This window comes from Dysidea avara, chromosome 11, assembly GCF_963678975.1.
Source record: "Dysidea avara chromosome 11, odDysAvar1.4, whole genome shotgun sequence".
In the NCBI taxonomy this organism is placed as follows: domain Eukaryota; kingdom Metazoa; phylum Porifera; class Demospongiae; order Dictyoceratida; family Dysideidae; genus Dysidea; species Dysidea avara.
This window is the reverse complement of record NC_089282.1, coordinates 17427409-17437855: the sequence shown is the minus strand read 5'-3', so window position 1 is coordinate 17437855 and position 10447 is coordinate 17427409.

The window sequence follows — 10447 nt, the reverse complement described above, 5'->3', positions numbered from 1 at the left end:
CAACTGACATATCTCTACTGGAGGATCCACCAGCCCAGCATGGGTGCATGGCTAGCTATACACTAACAGTAACATCAGTGCATGCTATAGCAATGGCATGCAGGGAGTCACGAAGAAGCTACATAATTAAATGTATGCAAATTGTAATTGACAGCAAGGTCTACTGTTTGTGACTACGTACACTGTTGGTGATGTGTCTATTGCACAAAGGTGGTTGCTACCTACCTGTCTGTAATAGGTTTTCCCCTCTTGTCGTAGGCGAGGTTGCAGCTCAGTAGACTCAGTAGTAAGGAAGTTCTGTGGATCTCCGGCAAGATTCACTGAGATCTTGAAGGCTCTTGACCATAAATGAACCTTACTTGCAGTTAGCTTTGAAGTCTCAAAAGGGTACCAGGGGCGGATCTAGGATTTATAAAGGTGGGGGGGGGCTAACTCAAGGTACTAATCTCTTGGGTGGAGGTGTGTGAAGTACATCTGGAATTGGGGGGCATTGCCAAGGAAATTTTGAACAATTTGGAGACATTTCTACATAAAATGCATATTTCTGCCTGTAGATATTTTATATACTGCCTTATAGGTTCAGACAATCAAGTACATGATGCACCCTCTCATAATAGACCACTTTACCAGAAGCCATGGAATGTTAATTGGATAATAAATTAGCTATTGCATAATCACTGGAGTACTATGGGGATGGAATTGCTATTATTTGGCCTATGCTTTGCCACAAGTCTATGAAACTAGTTTCATTAATCCAGTTATGATCTAGGGATAACTGACAAGGTCAATCAGAGCCTTGCTCATTACTTGTATGGGTGCACTCAGTGGTAATAATTTGTAGCATGGTAATAAACACTCCTTTATCAACCTGTTAAAGAGTTCTGAAGCATTGCAATATGCAAATACTGTTTTACACTAGTAAGGGAAACATTAAGCACATAACAGCAGTGTAGTCATAATGCTTGCTGCACTGTGATCATTTTGATATGAAAATTAGTCATCGAGTACCTGTAGTTCATCCTACACTATGACTTTTGATAAAATTCAACCTTTATTACTACTGACACTCACATTAGCATTGCCACAGACCACACAGGATAGCAGTTTATACCAAAATCTGTAACTTACTTTTATAATTGATTTTTAAAATTTATTTATTAGACAACTATCCCTAGGATAGTTGTCTAATAAATAAATTTAAAAAAGATCAATTATAACAGTAAGTTACAGACCCCAGCAAATTATCCAGTAACAGAATGGGAGTATAGCATTATTTGACCTTTACTGCACTGTCATTAAGGATTGATTATGGCTTGTAGAACTGGATAGTGATACATTAGGATATTGTCAGCAAGTGTTTCTATGACTAACAGGCTTATTCTTCACCACAGCATGTACTACATTCTTGAAACCATATCTTCACCTATGAACATACTATTTTCACTCTGTTTGTGCCAATTGGTAGTTCTATAGGTGGTAAACCCTGTGTCCATGTTTCATTTCAATCCAAGGAACTGTAAGTCTGTGAGACACTTTGAAAAACATACAAATTTGTATGGGAACTAATGTGGTGACCTGATCTTGGAAAACCTACCTTTTTGGCACATTGGTCAATTTTCTGTTTTATAGCTTAACTGAGGTACTGGGTGCTTATCTATCTTGTGTCAAAATTTCAGCTTAATATCTTTAAGCATTCCTGAGATATGGCCAATTTTCTCTCCTGTACATTACAAACTAACTTTTATGGTAATGTATTGAGTTCTGTGAGTGATTAAGGGTGACAAATGGTGACAAATCACTTTGTTTACCAATAATTCCGTTTTTACCTTCTAGAATACTTTAAAAGACATTTCTGATAGTTTAATGACATATTCTTGGTACATTTCTGCAATTAAATCCCATGTATTATTGTTTAAGACTAAGTTTTAGCCATTCCAGCACCTGAACAAATCATCCAATTTGTAAGTTAATTGTTGTCCCACGCATGTGAAATTACTACATGGTCTGATACATTCATCCATATCTCCTAAGAAAAAGAAGATATGGGTGTGAAACTTCACATCAAGAGGGTTTAATAGTTGCTTTATCCAAATGTGCAAAAAAAAAAAAATTAATATTGAAAAAATTGTTGAAATTTTCAATTGAGTTTTCCCAAAAAGTTTGCTTGTGCCCAAAAGGTAGGTTTTCCAAGATCCGGTCACAATTGTGTGGTTTATTATGATTATGATTATGATGTGATTTGGGTTGAGGCTTAGAAGCCTGTACACCCATTCAATTACGTTTAGAAAATATGTACTCCAGACATTGCCAATCTTTATTTAAATTCCTCATGCCTTTAAATAAAGTGGTCTATTGCATGCATGATATAGCTAATAATAATGTTGAAACTGAAATTTGAATGACACGAGATTGAATCTGAGAGCATTTTCAATGGAAATTGTGTACCTGAATTAAGTATACCAGTACCGGTAATAACTACACAAGTAGATGAAAAAGCCTTTTAAACAGACCAATGTGTGCACTTCATTGTATGCATAGGCACAGGCAGATTTGGAAAAATTTCATAACAGAACCAACTTTTATACTTACACTGAATGTTCTATTAGAGTAGTTAGGTGACTGTTCTATTAGAGTATCTCGATCTTGTACACACCTCAAATGCTGATCCGGGTCCTTGTTACATAAACTTTAGCATAAATCCACTAATACTACCTTGGAAAGATGTATATAAGGTGGGTTTATGAGTATTTGTATTATTAGTGATCATATAATTATGCTAAGACAAAATTTCATTATAATCCTCAGCATATTGATCAAGTAAAGCCTAAAAGTGAAGGGGGGGGGGGGGGGGGGGGGCTTCAGCCCCCAAAGCCCACCCCTTAGATCCACCCCTGGGTACTGTTAAGGACAAACAAGGACCAACTGCTGTTGATAAGATTGATGATGATTTAAACTCTTGTGCTGGGCCGTTCCTCCTTGGCAGAGAGACACACATATACAATGGTACACCACACAATGCATACATACACAATACAATTACAACAAAACTCACATTTGATACACATACATAGCAGTAAAACAAAAAGAGAGGGAAAAAATTAAGTAAGTGGATGTCCATAAAGGTATGTAAAAAGGCCACTTCCATAGTAACTAAACAAACAACAAGTCAGGATTGGACCACTACAGCACCTGCACCTGTCTCTTGAGATTACTATATTATGGGTCTCTGTCTGGTACACAACTAGTGCACTACCCAAGAAAAACCCCAAATGTATAATTCAGTATCTGTCTTTTTATAGCTATACTCCTGAGTCTCTATACAACAAAAATTAATAGTATCATCACAGTCCTTTACAACTGTTTCATCATTTTCTTGATCACCATACAAATCCCGCTGAACTGCTTTATTCTACCGTTCATCAGTTACCTATTGTCAACCAAGCTAGCACAATTTCCATACCTTCAATAACACCAGCCATGGGGTATACCTCGGGGTATACGTATTTGTTCCATCATAGATGACACTATTAGTAGGTTACCAGTATACACCTCTCCCATAAACACCTTGTAATCCACTTCTGCCATGCCCATTAGTTATCACACTCCCACTTTCCATGCATAATTGTTTGCTAATACGTAATACTTTGAAATGGAATGGTCTGATTGCTTTGTTGACACATAGCTAGCTAGTTGCACTGATATGCTCCAACACATACAGGCTGTATAGACCTATAGCGCTATTGATCATGATTTGTAATTCAGTGAAAGAATTAGATACAGCAGGTTGCAGCTAATTGTATAAGACATTAATGATGTTTTATTGTTTAATGCTATACATCCATCCAATGTATGGTCTTATTGTTGTGAAGACAATTAACTGACAATCCATTCAAATCAAAGGACTAGCAGTCCCTACCACCAGTAGGTCCACCACAATCAAGTGGTCACATGCAGTAATTGAATTACATTGTATATAGCTATGTATACAGCATTATAATTATGTAGCTATACAATGCATAATTCCTGTGTATAGGACAGCAGTGTTGTTAGTTAAGCACTTGATGATGGCTACCTAAACATTTTTATAACCCTGCATTCAGTATGGTGTTTTGACATGATTATTTGACTCCTTGCATGTTCACAGGCTTTAAGTACGTAGCTAGCCATCTCACAGATCTCTAGTGGGATAGCGATGACTCTTTTTGATTTATTGATTGATTCACTGATTGATGGTTTTGCCTCTTATTAATCGATGGAGCCATATAAGTGGTAATGTAGTTTATTCATGTACAGCTAAAATGAAGAGTGATGTGCTTTACATCTTTAGTTAGGGTTTATGACATCACTTCCTTTATGTGCTATGAAAATAGGGATTCTTAGGGAAGACTTTATTGTAAGGTAAGCAACACATTGTGCTGAGAAGGTTTAATTTGTAGCTACATATATTTGTCAGTACAACTGATTCAGTGTGTGTGTGTGTGTGTGTTTGTGTATCTTGGGAATAGGTTCAGTTTGTTCCCACAATGGGTGATCATGAACAGCTAAAAGTGGTGGATCCAAGGGGAGGGAGCCTTAATGCATTACTACCTATACTCCTGAATTTTTTTGGCTCAATTGGATGCAAATTAATATGGTTGCTATGCTTTAGCCAATCAGAATGCAGTATTTTTTCTTGAATTTTAATGTGTATTTATATTCATAAAATTATATCAAAAATTATGCTTATGTTTACAATGCTACTTCTAGTGGCTTAGTGTTTGTATCACTTAAAAACATACATTCCTGTGGTTTTCAATCATATTCATTGAAAAATCATGAATATCAATATGCTAGCAGTTCTATAGCCTTACAGAAATCATTGTATATTGTCCTAATCAATGCTTTAGAAGTTCAAACTTCATGTTTTCTGAGAAAGGCAAGGAATATGCTGTTCTGTGAGCATAATTATGTTGAAAGGATAATTAGATACCATAAACCCAAAGTACATTTTAACAAAGTTCGTACAAGCATAGAGAAGCCCTAGTAGGAATTTTGGAAATTATCTCTCTGTAGCTTTATTGTGCTACTCTTAGGCTATACTCATGTGTATTTGTAAAGACACATGTGTGGGTGTGAAGGAGGAGTAGCATTTTGCAATAATGGCCTGATTTTTGGAATTTCCTTTGTATCAATTAAACAATGTCCAATATCTCTCTGTAGAATTATTCTATGTAGTAGAAGCTATATGAACGTAGCAATAATGTATTATGTATGAGAAGAAACAAAAATTAAAATTTACTATAGGTTTTCAGTACATGCAGTTGCTAGGAAATAGCTAGATAATTTAATTAATTCAACTATTCCAAAAGTAGATAAGACCTAGTGCACTAGTAGGACCATTAAGTAGTGTAGTTTCAAGCCAATACTCCCAATAGCATGTATCACTAGGAGGAATGAAGTCATTTATTATAAAAATGCATTAATGACAATCCATGGGTGGTGGCACTATAGTTTGCTGTTAAATCTTACTATTTGAAATGCACCTGAAGCCTTTAGAAGTAACTGCATGCAATAATTAAAAACATAAAAAAAAAAACGATAATTGATTTTAGAGGCGCCTATTCAGCATAAAGATGCTGGGGTAGCAGTTTCAATAGGGTTTCCAGAGGTAAAATGAGTGTTTTGACATATGTATTTGATTTATGAATTGATTTTGGTGTACTGAATTAGAGAAAAACTTGGCAGCAGTTCATCAAGTAATATATAGGCTCTTCAAAAGGAAGGGGGTTCCATGGAACCCGGAACAAAAAACATTATGCAAGATATATATACGTACTTTAATATGGCAGTCAGTCAAAGTCAATTACTCTTATAGAACAGTCACCACACATATTACTAGTGAGATTCCTCCATAGCCGCTGGGTATACAAAAACTAGATCCTACAGCACTATCCCATTCATGGGCACACTTAGCTTACTAAGAACATTTTGCAAATGAAATGCACATGATCTTGTGTATGCCATTCTTTGGGTCTATAATTATTATGATTGTTATAGCTGCAGTGGCTGAACTACTCATGACTGTCACTTATCTCTATACAAGTCTTTATCAATATAGTTTACTTAGAAAGCAGTATGATTTAGATAACACCACTCTACATCAAAAGTTTTAATCCTGAAGCATATGAAAGACCCCCTGTACTATCCTGTGTATCCCCTTGCCAAACCCTGGATCCACCCCTGGCTAACTTCAGCAACAGAAGTTGCAAACAAGATGATGTGCATATAACTATGTTTCATGTCACTTATTGCAAAAATGTATAAATTTGAAATCTGTAATTGCATCATTTTGAGTGAACAAGATGTCATTGAAGCTTTCTGAGTGACAAAAACTACATTTTAATTTTTAAAAATATGGCATTCAGGCACCATTCCATAAGCTACTATTGTAACTCAAATCTTAAAGATGTAGCCATTTTATTAGCCTTCACTATGTCTCAAAGTTCACCAGAATTATTTTATAGGCACAACTTGAAACATTTCACCGAGTTAATGAACATGCAGCATTTAAAAACAGTACAAAGCAGCCTTTAGACACTTGGAAACACTAGGTACAGTGGTAAGACACCAACTCTCAAAGTTAGAGGTCAGTGGTTCAATTTCTGCTGTAAAGAAAATTTTTCCTACTTTTAGGAACACATTTATATTGGCTTTTACTGAGCTTGTATATAGTATGCAAGAATAACCAGAAAATAATTAAAGAATACGGAATAATGGAATATTTAGATCATACTAGGCCTGACAGTATATAAACAGATATGGGAAACAGAGAACATTTATGTAGTTTTTATGTGTCTAATAATGATGGCTCATCTCGTGCTTTTATTTGCAATTGGAGTGGCCAAACGTAGAGGCCTGGGCTGACTTAATGGCAGATGAAGTGTAAGTTTACATGTTGCAATAACAAATAAAAGATCCTATACAAAGAACACTTATCTAATCTATGGCCAACAAACTTGCCAAGTAACTTCAGCTAAGTATTCAGTTAGAAGTAACTATTGACCAGCACTTGACTTGGAAAGACCACTTCAACAACATTTTTCACAAAGCTAACTCTGTAAACGGTTTTCTAAAATGAAATCTCCTTCAATACCCAATATCAATTAAATCCAACTGCTATAAGGTATTCATGAAACCAATAGTAGAACATGCTGTTACTGTATGGTTCCCTCACCTACAATATCAAATCTATCAATTAGATGAAGTCCAGAGGAGTGCAGTTCATTTTGTTTTGAATGGCTTTTCTCAACTGCAGTGGTGTAATGACTAGACACCTATCCTGGCCAACTTTAAAACAAAGTAGAAACTACCTTAAACTATTTATGCTCTCTTTAAATTGATTCATGGTCTTGTTGAAGTCTCTAATTCCCTTAACCTCATGAACTCGCAGTCACTCTCATTGTTATGTTATTCCACCAATTAGAACTGAAACTTATTTACACTTTTCCTACGTACCTTTAGCAGTAAAATTATGGAATGATCTACCTCATGCTCAATCACTAATCGAAATTGATGATGTTGATGATTTCAAACAAGAACTTGAACTCTATAATGGTAACAAACTAACAATAATAATAATTTTACTATTTAACGATTTTGCTCATGTGGGTGTGTATAGACAAACATAGATAGGTAGGTGGGTGTACACACACACACACACACACATACACAATTTACGAAAACAATTTCAGTAAACCAAGTGCATGCCTAGTGGACGTGTGCCTGGTTTACTAATGACAGCATGCAACGAGTTAATTTTTTGAACTGACCTGCAGTGCTGATACTAAATATGTTTGTTACATTTGTAGCACTAATGGAGTGAGGATTTAAAAGTGTCAAGACATTGGGATGTTATTAGAGTGTTTACTGTCCACGGTATTCAATTCACAAGGGATTTTCAAATTTGTGGTTAAATTTCCTCCAATTCCTTTCTACTTTTTCATGTTTTTTTTTCAAATCTATAATCCAAAATCTGTGTTATGTATCGTATGTTGTAGGCTATTTACCATATACGGCCTTGAAATGTCCTAGACTTTTGGAGGTTACACCCTCTTTTCACAATTAATTTTAATTGTTTCTGTAAATGATGTTATTAGCATTAACATCATTGCAGTCATTTCACCTTGATTTCTTCACATTTCACTCAGGCTTTTGGAGACCACACCCCTTTTCACAGATTGGCTGTTTTGTGTGGAGTTCACACTTTTTTGTACTGCAGCTATAAGGCTTCAGAGCCAACCATAGGATGACTTTGGGGTTGGTTTTTACGAGCAAACATTTTTGAGAGCTACCTCCAATACATGACATGTAGAACACAATTTCTGTATGAAATTTTATTTATAAGGTAGAAATTAAGTGAGGTGAACAGTTTTGCTCAGTGGTTAAGGATTTGGGTGTTCAATATGGAGGCCCCTGGTTTGAATCCTGGCAACTTTATTTCAACATTTTCATGCCCTTTTTATCTCACAGTGGTTGTTCTAGCATCCTACAATTTTACACTTGCTGAAAATTTGCTTAGTAACTCTGTAGTTTTTTTGTTTTTCAAACTATTAAAAGGCACTGCTATGAGACTAGCCTGCATACACCAGTAGCTGTTACCAAAGTCAGATGTTTTAACATGAATATACTAATGTCAAGGGTGGCCCCAGGAACTTGGTGACTGGTTTCCAAACTTTTACTATACGCAAATTTAAATCTAGGGCAGAAAATTGTGTAGTTTGAAATTGAATCTGCAGGAATTTTTGAAGGGGGATTCCAACAGCAGTATTGAGTTACCAGAAGCAGGGGTCTCAGTGGGGACACAGCCCCCAGCCGCTGAGAGATTTTCAATATTTTAATGAATCAAAACTATATTTTATGCAAAAAAATAGTACATTAATTATAGTGCATAGCTATATAGATGCCCCTGGGATTAAGCTTGTACTCTTATATCTAGTGGAAACATACAGCATAACACATAGAGACACATATAATGATATATAGACATTTGTAAGTGATAGTTATCTAACTGGTATAGGGACCATGAATCCACTGATACAATTGGAATGACTTGCAATCAAAACATTATAACTACAAAATATGCCATAGCATGCATTCATTCTGCATGCCCAAGTCATAAAGTACTGGCATTCTATATCTTTAAACACTGCATACCAAAGCTATAGCAGTATAAGGTTATGCTCAGTTTTGCATTTATTTAATGTCAGAATGTCTGAAAAACTCCACTAATGAAGTTCCTTAACATAGTGGATATTTACATGCATGTTCTATTAGAGTATACCTGACTGCTCTATTAGAGTATATCAATCTTTTTTTACAAGCTTTCAAGAAAGCTCGTGTTACCTCTGTAAATCCTTCCCTGAGAAATGGATGCAAGCTTTATCAATGGTTGTGCTGTATACGTAGCTGTGCCATACACTATTACTCACTCGTTTGGTCCTGCCACACTAAATGGTGTGTTAGGGTCTTGCTGTAAACTCAGAAGTCTAAATTTTACAGGGGGGTTCCTGATCACCTGGGAACCCCCCTCCCTACGCCCCTGAATCTGGTAGCAGTATTGACAGTTTAAAAATATAATTATGTTAAGTATAGTGTAGGCTGCCTAATTGTGCTTGCTTCTGGTACAATATCAGGTGCAGACTAAGAAGTTAATGGACAGAGCAAATTTGATATTTGAAGCATACAACAGACATGGATGTTGTTCTGGGAGTCTTGGGGCATCCCCCCAGGAAGATTTTCAGATTTTAACACTCTGTTATAAGATTTTGGACTATTTTTTACTGTGTTGGCACAGGTAAATAAAGTAGCTAGCTAGCTACTTACAGTTCTTAAGAGAAATACAAAATGTGGCTGTTCTATTAGAGTGGTTGACTGCTCTATTAGAGTATTTCGACCTAAACTTTTGTACCATTGCAAATCACTGTAAAATATAATTTTGATTACCTGAATACACTTGACCAGTTTCCAGAAACCTCAGAAACCCCCTAGATCCGCCCCTGAATGTCCATAACACCATGTGGAGCTGTTTCTTGTTTTGATTTCCAAAGAGTGTAACTCTACAATGGTAGACGTGTGTGTGTGGGTAATATAAGGTCATACATATATCAGATTTTTATTCTGCAGGCACAAAGCCAACTCGAAATTTTTGAATAAAGATAATTCAGCCATTTCTGGTCACCTAGTTTTGTTTCTTTTTTACTGCTACAAATGTATGGAGGAATTTGCTTGGCTTAGACTATTTGATACACACAAATTTCCCACCATTGCATTTGCAAAATAGTTGCTTTACGCTCAGCGAATTACCAACAGACTCAAGACAGGCAGTACACAATGAGTTCTTTAGTTATTCAACAGAAATTATGCATTCACATGCCTGTGAAGTTTCAATAGATGGGTTCCTAAAACAAGC